This window comes from Haliotis cracherodii, unplaced genomic scaffold (assembly GCF_022045235.1).
Source record: "Haliotis cracherodii isolate W230 unplaced genomic scaffold, xgHalCrac1.p SCAF_2, whole genome shotgun sequence".
Classification (NCBI taxonomy): Eukaryota; Metazoa; Mollusca; class Gastropoda; order Lepetellida; family Haliotidae; genus Haliotis; species Haliotis cracherodii.
Genome location: NW_027266275.1, coordinates 57,067,458 through 57,081,844, shown reverse-complemented (window position 1 = coordinate 57,081,844; position 14,387 = coordinate 57,067,458). Strand labels below are relative to the sequence as shown.

The 14,387-nt window shown below is 39.2% G+C and overlaps 1 protein-coding gene across 1 annotated transcript in view; it reads right to left on the bottom strand.

Annotated features, from left to right (window-relative positions):
• Positions 1-14,387, bottom strand: part of LOC139468275 (uncharacterized) — a 235,319-nt gene that overhangs the window by 47,714 nt on the left and 173,218 nt on the right. The gene's annotated exons all lie outside the window — the stretch shown is intronic.

Sequence of the window (14,387 nt, the reverse complement as noted above, 5' to 3'; positions counted from 1 at the left end):
AATAAACAACTGTAAACCTTGTAATGGGAAAACAATACAGAAAAATTACATTTCATATTTTTATCATATGTCCAGTTTATCATCCAAAGAAATGCTAAATAATTATCTTTAACATTAAGCTAGCTATGCATATTGGGGTTCTTTATCTGCTATGAATCTTTTTTATCAGTAAACATGGTAAACAATAAAACAACAACTTTGGTTTAAAGAATATACAAGAGACCAACATAATTCTACATTTCTTTAATACTCTCTATTGTCTGTTTATTCTGAAAATAATTAACTGTGAATGAGTTTCCACCTAAAAATGATAATATGAAATTAATTTTGAGATGATTTCATCCTATCCAAAATACCAAATATATTTTAAGATGCATAAATGTAAATCATTACTGAAAAAAAAAGAATATTGTTTTTAAAAAAACTACCTAATAAGGTTGATTGGTACCCACCATCTTTATCTTCATCATTTTGTCTGCTCCCTTTAAGAAATCAAAATAGCTAAGAAAAAAGATAAATACACAGATCTAGGTACTTAAACTAAATACTTTCAAGTTTAAATGTGGTAATGTTTTGTTTGTTTTTTAAAATAAATGTGTTTCTTAATTGGTCTGAAATAGTATGTTTAAATAATTGAAGTCTTCAAGTTAAAAAAAACAAAAACAAACAATTATAGACCAAAATGAATGAATTATAATGATATGGATAAACTCCAACTGTTGAAGGGGGAAACAACTGCAGTGGTTGCAAAACATCTTGGTCGTGAGATGTTCGGTCTGGCAAAGGTTGATCCTTTAATGCATTAAAATTGAGTATGTCTTTTGATACAAAATTATTTAAGGTGTTTATTTTCTTAAAATATGAAATATAAGCCTCAATTATTTTTATATAACTATAAAATACGTTTTTGACGCTGGGTTACACAACTGATCAATCGGCTCTAGATCCACGCTTCGAAATATCGTGACATTTTTTATGTGGTTGATGGTTATTTTTTTAAAATACCAAAAACAATATGGTATGTTTCGCTATTTTATCAGTATTTTTACAAGAATTAATTAACTGTTTCATTAACTGTTTTATTTGTCTTGAAAACGCCTGGTAAAGAATCTACCGGAGTGGCTCACCTAGTCCCGTAATATCAAAGCGGTATCTCGCTTCGATTACCGTCTTCTCATTCTGCAACTGAATCTGGTACACTGGGAAGCCGAAATTCTCTGATACATCTCCACATATCACATCCCTTCCTCCATGAAAATTTTTCTCTTGGTCACCATCTTTCGGAGATGGAAACATCGTCACTACGGTAATGTTTTGACAGCTGGGGATTTTGTGCACTGGACAACCACGGGGATCCCCGATCCGAAAATAGTGCTGTCAATTCTTTTTAGACAGCCAATCAAATGCAATGACACAGCTCTCCACTCTCAGCCAGCCAATCAGATTTCGTAAATAAAAATAAACCACTACGAATTAACAACTGCTGGTGATTGGAGATCAAGCTATGTTATGGCAGAAGGCCAAAATTAACGCTTCCAACTCCAAGTGTTTATGTGCCACTTTCGATGAGCGCAGGACCATAGCCCTGAGGCTGTCTGTCCTTGCCGGTGAGCACCCCACCCCTGAAGGGAGGCATCTACGAACAAGTGTAGACTCAGGGATACCCTGGATAAAGAGACTCAGACATTTGACTCTACTGTCCAGCAATTGAGGTAAGGCCTTAGTTGAGCCGGTAGAGTGATGGCCATGAGTGGATCCTGACGCCTGATGTAAGGGTTCAGGAATTGTTGAACTGGACGCAGTTGTAACCTGCATCTACTGATTAGGTCCTGGTGAGTAACCCCAGGGACACTTGCCATCGGTGAAGTGTGCATGGTTGGTGTAGCACAGGTGACAAGAGGCCTTGGATTTTGTGCCATCTGTCCCCCAATACTGATAGGAGATCCTGATCTGTCTTGAACAGGCCTCCTGTGAACTGGAGCCGATAAGATGGAGTTAACTCTGGCTTCGCCTCATTGATTACACATCCCAGTTGATATAGTAGCCATCTGGTGAATTCCTGGTGGTGTACTAACGTCTGCGTGTGTTGATAACACAGGAGACAGTCGTCTATGTATGCCTCAAACCAAATGTTCCTCCTATGCAGTTATTGGCTTCATTACACATGTAAATAGCCACTGAAATGCCACTGCACATTGGTAGTGAACCCCATTGAACTGGAACTTGAGGAACCTGCGGTCGAAGGCATGGATACGTATATGCAGGTATGCATCCTGCAGGTCGAGAATGATCAAGGAATCACAGGCCTTTATGCTGGTTCTGAGCAGTCTCAAAGTGGTGAGGCGGAAGTAAGGTTAACGCTTCAGGTAATGTTTGTTGAGATTGTGAATCATTCTCATCTTGTCTGAGTCCTTCATGGGCACCAGGAAGATGAGAGAATAATAACCCGGTGTTAACGCTGGGGTGCGTACACTCTCTACAGCTCCCTTTACCAGCAGATTGTCTATGTTGTCTTTTAATAGCAGATGTTGCTTTCTTGGATAATTCCAAGGAGGTGGAGTCATGGTCCACGGTAGAAGTACCTCTACGTCTAGTTTATAACCGTGACATAGTAAGTTGAGAACGTAATCGTCCTTGAGGATGCTCCAATTGTTCTAAAACTGATTCAGTCTCCCTGCCCTGGTATTTACCTCAATGGGACTGATAAGTACCTTGAGGTTTCCCTCTGCCAAAGACTTTCCCACAAAAGGAATCCTGGTCTTGGCCTTCCTTGAGAGACTCGCGTCTAGGCCTGTAATTGCCTGACTTGCTGGCTCATTGGGATAGACTATGAGAGACATCCTCTAGAGCCTTGAGCGCCGTCTCATCCTGAGCATAACTGAAAACTTTGGCAGGCGTGTACATGATGTGTTTATTGAACAGAGACGTAGATGTCCAGGGTTGCCAGAGCAGCCTGTGCTTAAGCTCAGAGTCCCAAGTCAGTGATCTCTGTCATCGCAGCTTTTAGGTGATTCCTCATGTAGTCAATCTGATGCTGTTGGAAATTGACTATTGTTTGGAGATGATCTAGTCGGTTTGGGTTTTCCTCTAATAGATCCTGCTCTACCTACCGCACGTATTGGCGATGCTAGTGCTGACCCGTCTAATTTCTGTTTCATTAATGCAAATCTGGTATCTTGAACAATAAGAGTAGTTGGCCTTGATGAGCCTGTCATTCTCTGTATGTCCTCATCCAAACTATGAGCCGGGTCTGCTACCACAAATGCATGAATAGGAAATTCATCCTTCTAAAACTTGGGTCACTTAAATGAAGGCGCATGTGTGATCTTGGAGAAGTCTTCATACAATGATCTGATCATATCTGTTAGCAAAGGGTCGGCCAGAATCAATGTAGGATGCGACCCTAGGGTGTCCTTTTTATCCACCAGGAGGCACTGATATGAGACGGTCTGCTACCCAATCAGGTACTTGCGCTAAGCCGAGATGCATATTCCATTCTATCAAAGAATCTCCATCTTCGCCATTTAAATAGTCTGATGAATCAAAACGATGTTGACGTGTTTGTCTAGATGGCAATCGGCATCTGTTCCGACGCGTAGCACTATCTCTGACCGAGGGCTTAGATGATCCGCCTGGTGAAAGGGAGTCACGCGTTGCTGTCCATGTACGTGCAGGCATAATAGCGCTGCCCAGCGATTAATGTGCTGTATTATAATGCACAACAGGCGTATTGTAGATGTTAGATGCCGGAGTAGGCGCTAAACCATAGTTGTAGCTGACGCAGACGTCTGGTACATAAGCGTAGGCGTGGGCGTAGGATACAGGTCTGCCATAGACTGCTGCCACATTGACCTCATAAAATTTTGCATCCAATTACTGAACGTGCATCTGCTACACTGGATATGTTCGAACAGGGCTAAGTTGATCATGCGTTGTCTGCGTAACATTGTACGCTGTGATTGTAGAACTTTGTAGAGGCGCTTGGGTGGTGGGCAGGAGCTGCGCTTGGCGCAGGTATCTGTGACGCAATGCTCACAGGTGCTGACTGGATCATGGCTTGCGTCTGTGCTACCCCCATCAAAGCATCTTGAGATGCTGGCGTGGGTGTCGCAGATCCAGCAGAGCTGGATGTCTGAGGCGGTTGAGAATTAGGAGTTTCGATACTGACATCCGGTTTTGTTGATTTCGGCTGCAGTCACAGTTATAGGCACCATATTACCCACCAATGATAACGGCGGCGTGGTAATGACCAAACCACGTCGGTCGCTATTCAGCGATTGTGACATCTTTCACGGCTCACGACGGGATTGCTGCAAAATATGTTTGTGAGTAACCTGCCTATATATTGTAAAACTTGTTGGAGAGAGATTTACACAAAAATTATAAATCTTCGTGCATGCCAAAAAATGTGGATGAGGACCTTTAGAAGATATTTTTCCATGACAATTAGTACGGGACTGGAAGAATGCCGTAGAATTTAACAATAATCTATCGGCAAAATATTTTTTTACAAGTTGTAAGGGTATACAATATTTCTATGTATGTAACTCAATGTAATGCCAGAGCTAGTAGTATATATATATAAAACACATGAATATGTTATACATGTATAGCTGAGAATTGTAAACAATTTGACTACCTTGGCAGGCAAACAATTGTAACACAATTCAAAATGGCGGACAACAAGTACATGGTGGGAACTAAATTTTTATGCCTAAATAATCCACATAAAACTACACAACATGGTGAATGTAATATGAAAGGAATACATAGAATTGTAGTCGAAAACTGAAGGTCTAAATTAATCAAAAAGGAGAGCTCCGCCGGGACACATCCTTGCTGCAGTGCGACAGGCAGTGATGTGAAGAAGGTGACCTTACCTGTCATCAAGGCGGTGGTCAGTAACAGTGGGACTTCAGAACAACAACTTTATTTCTTCACCCAGGACTATCGCCGTTGCGCTGTCCTTCTTGTTCTCGTAAGGTAAGCAGTGAATACATTAAGAAGTAATGCAGGATAAGCAAAGAATATGTTTATTAGGCTTACTAAAATAATAGTCTGGGTTCTCAGGGACCGCCCTCATCATCATAAAGTTCGCTGCACGTTTCGTATTACTTCGATTTAATAAACAAAAACAAAACAAAATCCTTAAATAATCCAGGTCCAATGATGGTCAAAATACTGTATAACAGCATTTTACTCAATAAGGAATACATTTATGTAGGGAGGCCCTTTCAGAGGTAAATTGTACAAAATTGTTTATCTGGTTATACAACAGCTGTTTATTTGGTTATATGACACCCCTGGTAGTCTAGATGACGTACTTTGTGTATCCCTCTGACATCTGTATTATTTTGTCTTATTACCCTTTTCATTCAGCCGTGTCTGAATGCATAACCTACATCTATCTAATTTTTTACACAACTTTTTCACAACATTGTGACGTCACTGTAAATTGTTTTTGTTGCATTGGTAGAATATTTTGCCTGACATTGGAATGATATTTCTGGTGAAAACATTTTATTGTACACCTGTACTTACAGTGTTTCTCATGTCAATGAGTAAGACGAGTTCCCTGTACTTACAGCGTTTCTCATATCACTGAGTAAGACGTACGTAGTTCCCTGTACTTACAGTGTTTCTCATGTCACTGAGTAAGGCGTAGTTCCCTGTACTTACAGTGTTTCTCATGTCACTGAGTAAGGCGTAGTTCCCTGTACTTACAGTGTTTCTCATGTCACTGAGTGAGACAAGTTTCTTGTACTTACAGTGTTTCTCAAGTCACTGAGTAAGACGAGTTCCCTGTACTTACAGTGTTTCTCATGTCACTGAGTAAGGGGTAGTTTCCTGTACTTACAGTGTTTCTCAAGTCACTGAGTAAGACGAGTTCCCTGTACTTACAGTGTTTCTCATGTCACTGAGTAAGGCGTAGTTTCTTGTACTTACAGTGTTTCTCAAGTCACTGAGTAAGGCGTAGTTCCCTGTACTTACAGTGTTTCTCATGTCACTGAGTAAGGCGTAGTTCCCTGTACTTACAGTGTTTCTCATGTCACTGAGTAAGGCGTAGTTCCCTGTACTTACAGTGTTTCTCATGTCACTGAGTAAGGCGTAGTTCCCTGTACTTACAGTGTTTCTCCTGTCACTGAGTAAGGCGTAGTTCCCTGTACTTACAGTGTTTCTCATGTCACTGAGTAAGGCGTAGTTCCCTGTACTTACAGTGTTTCTCATGTCACTGAGTAAGGCGTAGTTCCCTGTACTTACAGTGTTTCTCATGTCACTGAGTAAGGCGTAGTTCCCTGTACTTACAGTGTTTCTCATGTCACTGAGTAAGGCGTAGTTCCCTGTACTCACAGTGTTTCTCATGTCACTGAGTAAGACGTAGTTCCCTGTACTTACAGTGTTTCTCATGTCACTGAGTAAGGCGTAGTTCCCTGTACTTACAGTGTTTCTCATGTCACTGAGTAAGGGGTAGTTTCCTGTACTTACAGTGTTTCTCATATCATTGAGTAAGACTTAGTTTCTTGTACTTACGGTGTTTCTCACATCATTGAGTAAGACGTAGTTCCCTGTACTTACAGTGTTTCTCATATCATTGAGTAAGACGTAGTTTCTTGTACTTACAGTGTTTCTCATGTCACTGAGTAAGGCGTAGTTTCTTGTACTTACAGTGTTTCTCATGTCACTGAGTTAGGCGTAGTTCCCTGTACTTACAGTGTTTCTCATATCATTGAGTAAGACGTAGTTTCTTGTACTTACAGTGTTTCTCATGTCACTGAGTAAGGCGTAGTTCCTTGTACTTACAGTGTTTCTCATGTCACTGAGTAAGGCGTACACTACTGCCTAGAAGTTCATTCCCCTTACACGCATGGGCAACGCGTTACGCAACCAGTGTGCATCGGGTTGGTCACGCGTGTGATACCCGTGTGCAACGCGTTGCACACGGGTGTGCACCCCGTCCGCCACTCGTGTGCAACGCGTGACACACTCATTAGAGGGGGAACAAACTTTTGACCAAAGGAGGACCCGTCTTAAGCTGAACCTGGAGGTGGTAACAAGGAGAGAAAATTTTGTTATCCTGACGAAAAATGATAATGCACATGTATTTCCTAACGTCTCCTTTCTTTATGTGATTTTGTGGGAATAACATGAATACTGTTGTGATCAAATAGATGTGTTTTGTTTTATACGACCATTGCTTCTAAATCCGATGGTGTTAAGAGAATACATGGTCCTGGAACATGTTATTGCAATTGAAATGCTTTTATTGTGATTTGACATTAACCGTCTGTAGTACGACTTTCAGTGATAATATGTATGAGGTTTGGCGGCGCATTGTTTTTATTGGACCCTAATTACTTTATGATGACTTGGACTCTTTATCACAGCTCCATAGCCGTGAGGCTGGAAAAGAGCAGCATGTAATTAATGAGGGTGGGTTATATCATTGAGGATACACTTGAGGGAGAGAATACTAATTACCGTACTACAGGAAGAGACCTGTGGACGTAAGCGCGGGGTTGTGTTTTAGCTGGCCGTTCGATAATGGCCGCCAGGAGAAGTGAGCTTTGACTGCGTCATCTAAAATAAATAATAAGATACAGCAGTGTTATTTTCACGGTCTGTTGAATAAACTCCCAGTGCAACGGTCAATGTATCTTCTACTTGATCCTTGATACATCATTTTGGCATTCACAATATATAGTATTTCAACGTACAAAAGAGCACTGATCTAAAGCAATTCCGCGGGAGTAGTTGTTACCTGTGCATTACTGTATTTTCTCAGTGAGTACCCGGATGATATAGCAGAAATCTAGACTTGTTCGCGACCTGTGCTCGCCATTCGTAAGCGCATTTTTATTGAAAGTAGAAGGACATATGGTCACACTGATCAACAAAAATGAAATACAGTTTTTGAAATGTAGGTATATTTGTGGGGAGCATCGGTAATGGTGATGCAGTTTTGATAAGTCACTTGCTTGGTAATTGTGCGATCTTCGTGTACACTATTTTGACTTGCAACACAAAGTAAATATTTCATCTGCACATTGCTTATTTTACCGTGTGTATATGTTTACATTCAAAATGTAAACAGATTTCACTAAGGAAATGTATTAAACGCCTAAATATTCAGTTTATTTTACAAATTAACTGAAAAATATGTCCATCTTTATTAATATGATAACGAATTCCAAATATTTGTTTATGTTTAATATCATCACCAAGTACAGTTCTGTATTGTTTGGCTTCTTTTCTTAGCATAATTAATATATTGTGATGTGTTTAAGCTCTTTTGGTCGTCTTTATCATTTTTAGTCAGTCGGTTAAATAAATGAATGGATTGTTCAGTCAATTTGTAAAATGACTGAAATATTTAGATATTTAATAAATTGCCTGAGTGAATCATATTTTACACATTGACTGTAACATATACACGCTTACAAAAGAAAATACTTGTGAAAACAACGTCTATCGCGCATCGAAAAACTTCCCAACCAAACGGAAAGGAACAAGAATGATTCTGTTCAAAGCTGCAGCGAATGAATGAAAACAAAATGCAAATATCATTATTACAACCTACCAAAGTTATAATGTATCCGGGAATATCAACATAAAGGAACAATATCCATTGCGTCTGCAGCTGTACAAAAATACTTATTCGATGTCAAATGTCTATGTGAGAATCAAATACTTTAATAATAATTATTTGGAAACAATATTTGGAATATATATGAAATATATTAAAATATTTAAATATATCGTTTTTAAACGTTATTTAAATGTATCGAATATTATAACCCGTGTCTGTTTCTTAACTGATCACTTAGTTTGTTTCAATTGTTTCACATAGGTGCCAAGTTAACTGAGAAAGCCCACGTGACAACTATTTTTATAATGTCCACGGTTCTTAAAAACATACATTGAGTTAGATAACAATGAACAACCAGTCAGTGTATTATCGGTTACCCTTTGAACAAAGTATGTTGTTTTTACATCTGTACTTCACGCCATGATATGAGTGTATTCCCTAGGTTTAGTAACCCTACCTTCACATGTAAACACTTACTTTTGACATATCCACTGTGCAAGATAACAGTAATTAATCAATCAACGTATTTCCTGTTGATCCTTTGATGTCTGGGAATGATCAGTTGATTTACAAAAAAAGTAAATCAACTGATCATACATCTCTTGTTGGTCTGCCACGTGCATAATTCACATTCCACCTCACTTCAAACCTGGATTTAGATTAAATAATTACCCCAGGTACAAGAAAGACCAAATTTGAACCTTTATCCGGTAATCTGAGTGGTGCTACAACTGAGTATACATAATATAAATTCATTAACTGAGCAGCATGTGAATTACTACAAATACAGAAGTGTAGGGTTATACCAGAAAATGTGGATGACAACAAGGGAGTAGTAATTGTATCATCCACGCAATCCGAAATCCGCAAATGCTTTCACTCAGGGATACTTTTTTTATTATCAAACTGTAACAATCAGGGGTATTTCCAAATAACGACATCCGATGAGCTTTCGCCGTTATTTGTCTGTTTGTTTAGGCTGAAGAAATTAATTACCATGCGCCCTTTGTTGAAATCTTCATAGATCACGGGTAACCAATCAGTTTTCAAAAATGCGTAAGTTTATTTAGCTGTCCTTGCAGACTGGTAGCCCAGTCTCTTGTCACGCTCGGTTGCGTTAACGAGCAAATTGACTCACGGCAGCTAGTAAGCCCAAGCGGAAATCCAAATGTCGTATTACCTGAAGAATCAACCTTCATTTGCGAAATATCTACTGCTCTTAAAATCAATATTTCTCCCAATACTAAAATTCAGAACTTTCTAACCAAGGATTACCAGTTGAAACTGGTCGATGGCTGAACATTCCCAGGGAAGACAGCCAGTGTCCACTCTGTGATTCTATCGCTTTGGGAGATGAATTGCATTATTCATTCCGATGTGAAGCTTTACACCAACTCTTAAATAAGCAATATCTTAAGTTTCCAAACATTTAAGAAAATTATGACCACTAACAGTGTAAGAAATCTAAAAGGCCTATCTAAATTCCTTAACAATGTGTACAATACAATTGGTAAATTGTATTAGTATCCACGTATCCTATTTTTATTATTTTTGTTAAATTGTACATAATAAAAATTGTAGATAATTGTATGTCATGTTATTCTAAGAATAAATGAGTTTGAGTTTGAGTTCGACACCCGAGAAGAAGCCAGAGATTAGTGCTCCTTTTTGAACAGTTTACAATCATGTGTTTTAGGGTTAGCTGTGTTGGCTTAAACGTATTTTTATTTCAAAAGAAATCTGGATCGGTAAACAAGCAAAACTTGCTTATGTAATACCTCTCCAGGTAACAACTTAACAACGGCTGGATATATATATAAGAGAGTGATGAACATAAACATACAAAATGCACAAATGAAATACACGAAGCCAGTACACTGAAGCAAGTGGTGTCTGTGAAATAAGGTAATGCAGTTTTCGTTTACTACATGCATAAAATTAAGCTACTCAAACCTTTTGCTTTTGACAATGATGTCATGAACTGATTTAAGAAGAGTCATGTTTGTAGAACTGCTTAACTACTGCCATGTAATATCATGTTTAGACCATACCCATGTGTGTAGAAATACACAGTGTTTCTGATATTATCGTATTTTTTAACAGTTATAGAAAAAGTGAATTGCATCTTCAAGGTGATATCCACAAGTGCAGTCTGGTATGTCTGATACATGTCGTCTAAACTTATCAGCGTTTAAGTCACTGCAGCCGAGCCTAAGGCGACAGTGGACAATTTGGCATGATCTATGAAAATATTTGAAGTAAAAATTATTAATAATTGCATCAGAACGATTAATTAAGGATTTGATTTCTTTTAATGAGCGAGCATTAGTTACTTCATCGGATATATAGAGGGTTCCGCAGGTTGATCATATCCAGAAGAAATGATAATAAGCATAGGTCTGTGTTCTACATTTGATTGTTTGTATGTTGAATCTTTTTCTAAGGTTATATTTGCTGTTATCAGAGAATTGAATATACACTTTTCAAATATTTTGGCTAAGCAACTTGTGAGTGCTACAGGTCTATGATTTGGGCATTCATGTTCATCGCTGACACTGACACCGCATCAGCCCGGCAGTGGACTTGACACAGTTATTTGCGCACTGATTATATAACTCCTACAGACAGGTGGGGTGGTTGTTCAAAGCGAAACGGACGACCCCGTCTGTTATCTAATAAATGCTGTGCGGCGCCTTTGATCTTGCCTCCAACCATACACCTTATAGTAGTAAACGACGATCAGGATGGCCTGGAAATAAACACAATTCTGTCTGCCCAGTGTATCCACAATTAACTAGAATGCTTCATATCTACAAATATATATATAGAAAATTGCATCAGTGTGGTTTATCATGTACAATGCTTTCTTACGCTTGGTGAGGCAGACTGAAATTGAACATTAGGATAACGTCAGCAGGGATAAAAGAGGTCATACCAAAGAACTTTATTTACTAGTGGAAAAAAAAAGAAAAAAAGATCAACCACTACAAGCCCCGGCCGGATCTCAAGGTTGACCAGATCAACACCCCAAAGGAATATCTCTACGCCAAACAAGGAGTCCCTTTCGTCATGGTGCACAAGAAGGGGGGGACATCGAGTACGACATCACAAACTACACAGACTTGTACCACTTCTTCCAGTGTAGTGGCGTACCGACCTCAAACCACTTCGTCGCCAATACCGCCGCCCTCCTTGCCAAGAGTCTCTACCAGAATCCCGACCCCCAGGATGAGAAGCTGACCAAGAGACTACTACAAGGACTAAACTTAATTTTTTTATTTATTTTTTTTTGGGGGGGTGGGGGGGGGGGGGGGGGGGGGGGGTGTTTGCACATCTTTATTTAATCATTACGCTTTTTTACCCTAATAGTATAAGTGCTTCCTCGTGTGCGAGATAGGCTAAAGTCGGAAAGCGCACGTTAAATCTCCGAGGTACCTATCTACCAGAACTTTATTTGCTGTTCTGGTCATACATAAATATATGTAAGTTACGTACATGGGGAGGCTAGATTATTTACAGCTTACAGCAATATAGTGCAAATATTATGTTCAATAAAAGAAAACGTTGATAGATCTATAACACACTTTTTGTACTTTTAAACAAACTGTGGACTTTTAAGACATTTTCGCTTATTGTAATAACATCTAGCTAACCAATCATGTCTATCTATGAAATCTACAAGCATAGTTGCTGTCAAACCTAAAAAACATATACAGGGAGGTAAGTTTTGACTTGCCAAGCACCTCAAGGTGAGTTTACTTTTAAACTGTCAAAAGCTATTGTCCCTTCAATACTAGTATAAGTCTGGAAGCTGTCTCTCGGACTGTTATGAGTTATGATGTATTTTATGATATAACTGGGGAATGTTCAAATTAGTTACTGTCATTTAATCCAACGTTCTAACTGTCAACTGTCTCAACAGGATCATAGGTTTGGTTATATATCTCCTCCCTGTCTCTATGTCTTAAGTTGGTAATCGCAACTGCGGTCAAAATGTATCAACTTATTCATCTATTGTTGCAAACTTGACTGATATAAACATATCTTATTGATCATGAACTACTCAGTCAGTCAAGCACCTGTATCAGAAATGTAAAACCAGCCATGTTTCATGTAGTCCCAATATCACTGAAAAATGCCGATGTAACGTGACATATAAATTTACTCACAGACAATATATTTTTCGTGAGAGTGAAGCACAATTTTATTAAAGTTTTATTAACAATTTCATAAACTATAATAATATTAATATTAAAATTCATCATCACTTGCCAAGTTTATGAAAATGTCCCCATTTGGGAGATGTCACATATAAACAAGGATTCGAACTAAATTTGATCGTCTTTGACACTGAGGTTTATCCCCACTTTGCCAGCAAACTGCAGAAGATTAACAGTGAGTGAGTGAGCATCGTTTCTATGTTTATACAAGAAAAGATGTCATGCCAAAAACGCTCACAGTAGTTAGTGAGTAAACTCACGACCTGTCATGACCTGGTTGAGTGACTTCCTCCAATCAACATGGAAGGATTACCCACAGAGAAAGAAAGGATTAAAGTCACCCATAAATCTTCTCCTAACGTAGTACTCCAACTTCTAAATGCCTCTCAAAGAAGGATTAAAATCCTAAAGATATCCTATCTACGTGGTATAGGTACTCACAACCTCTAATAATAAACTGTTACGTTTGGTATCCCCAGCAATACTCACAATGGTCATTGGGCAAATGTAAAAATCACAAACCCTAACGAGATTCTGTCAACATGGTCACACCCGGTGATTGTGAAGATCTCAAATTCTATCAACTGTCAGACAGCATGGCTGTTCATATTCATTTACAACATCCTCTTATAATTAGTATAAAAGTGTCCCACACAAAACCTTCTTTTATTTATTCTTTCAAAATGCAACACAGAAAGTGGGGTGTGGGGAAATGGGACATATTCCTACGTGAAATAATGAGACATTAGTAGTGGTGACGGCTATATCATAATTGTACTGTCTAAAGCATAAATTTGGCGAACGAAAAACGTTATATTTGCAATCAAATGGAATGACTCGTGTGGGCAAATGAATATGTTCGTAATCCACAAACAATCATTTTATTAATGGCGAACATTTACCAACCCGCGACAATCGTGTCAACACGGGGGTTCCCCTAGCAATAAACTCGCATCTAAATTCACTACTGTTCTACTGTCGGCTAGCCACAATGGCTAGACTGGACCCTAGTGGAATGGTTCATGCCATAAAAGTCTAGCAACCGAACACTAATTAAGATGGGCCGACCTTGTATTTACGGTCTGGTGAGCACAGCTCAATGGCCGCTCATTAACTCAAATTTCACATCTCACTGTTTTGTTTTATCTCACTATTCATTTGATAAATTTGTCAACTTCAACTGGAACCCGGTCCCGTGTTACACGCGTGGCACACGCGTGTGCAACGGGTTGCACACGCGACGCACACCCGTTGCACACCCGTGTCCAACGGGTGCTCACCCCGTGTGCAACCCGTTGAACACCCGTGTCACATGCGTGTTACACGCGTTCTCAACGCGTGTTAGGGGAATGAACTTTTAGGCAGTAGTGTAGTTCCCTGTACTTACAGTGTTTCTCATGTCACTGAGTAAGGCGTAGTTCCCTGTACTTACAGTGTTTCTCATGTCACTGAGTAAGGCGTAGTTCCCTGTACTTACAGTGTTTCTCATGTCACTGAGTAAGGCGTAGTTCCCTGTACTTACAGTGTTTCTCATGTCACTGAGTAAGGCGTAGTTCCCTGTACTTACAGTGTTTCTCATG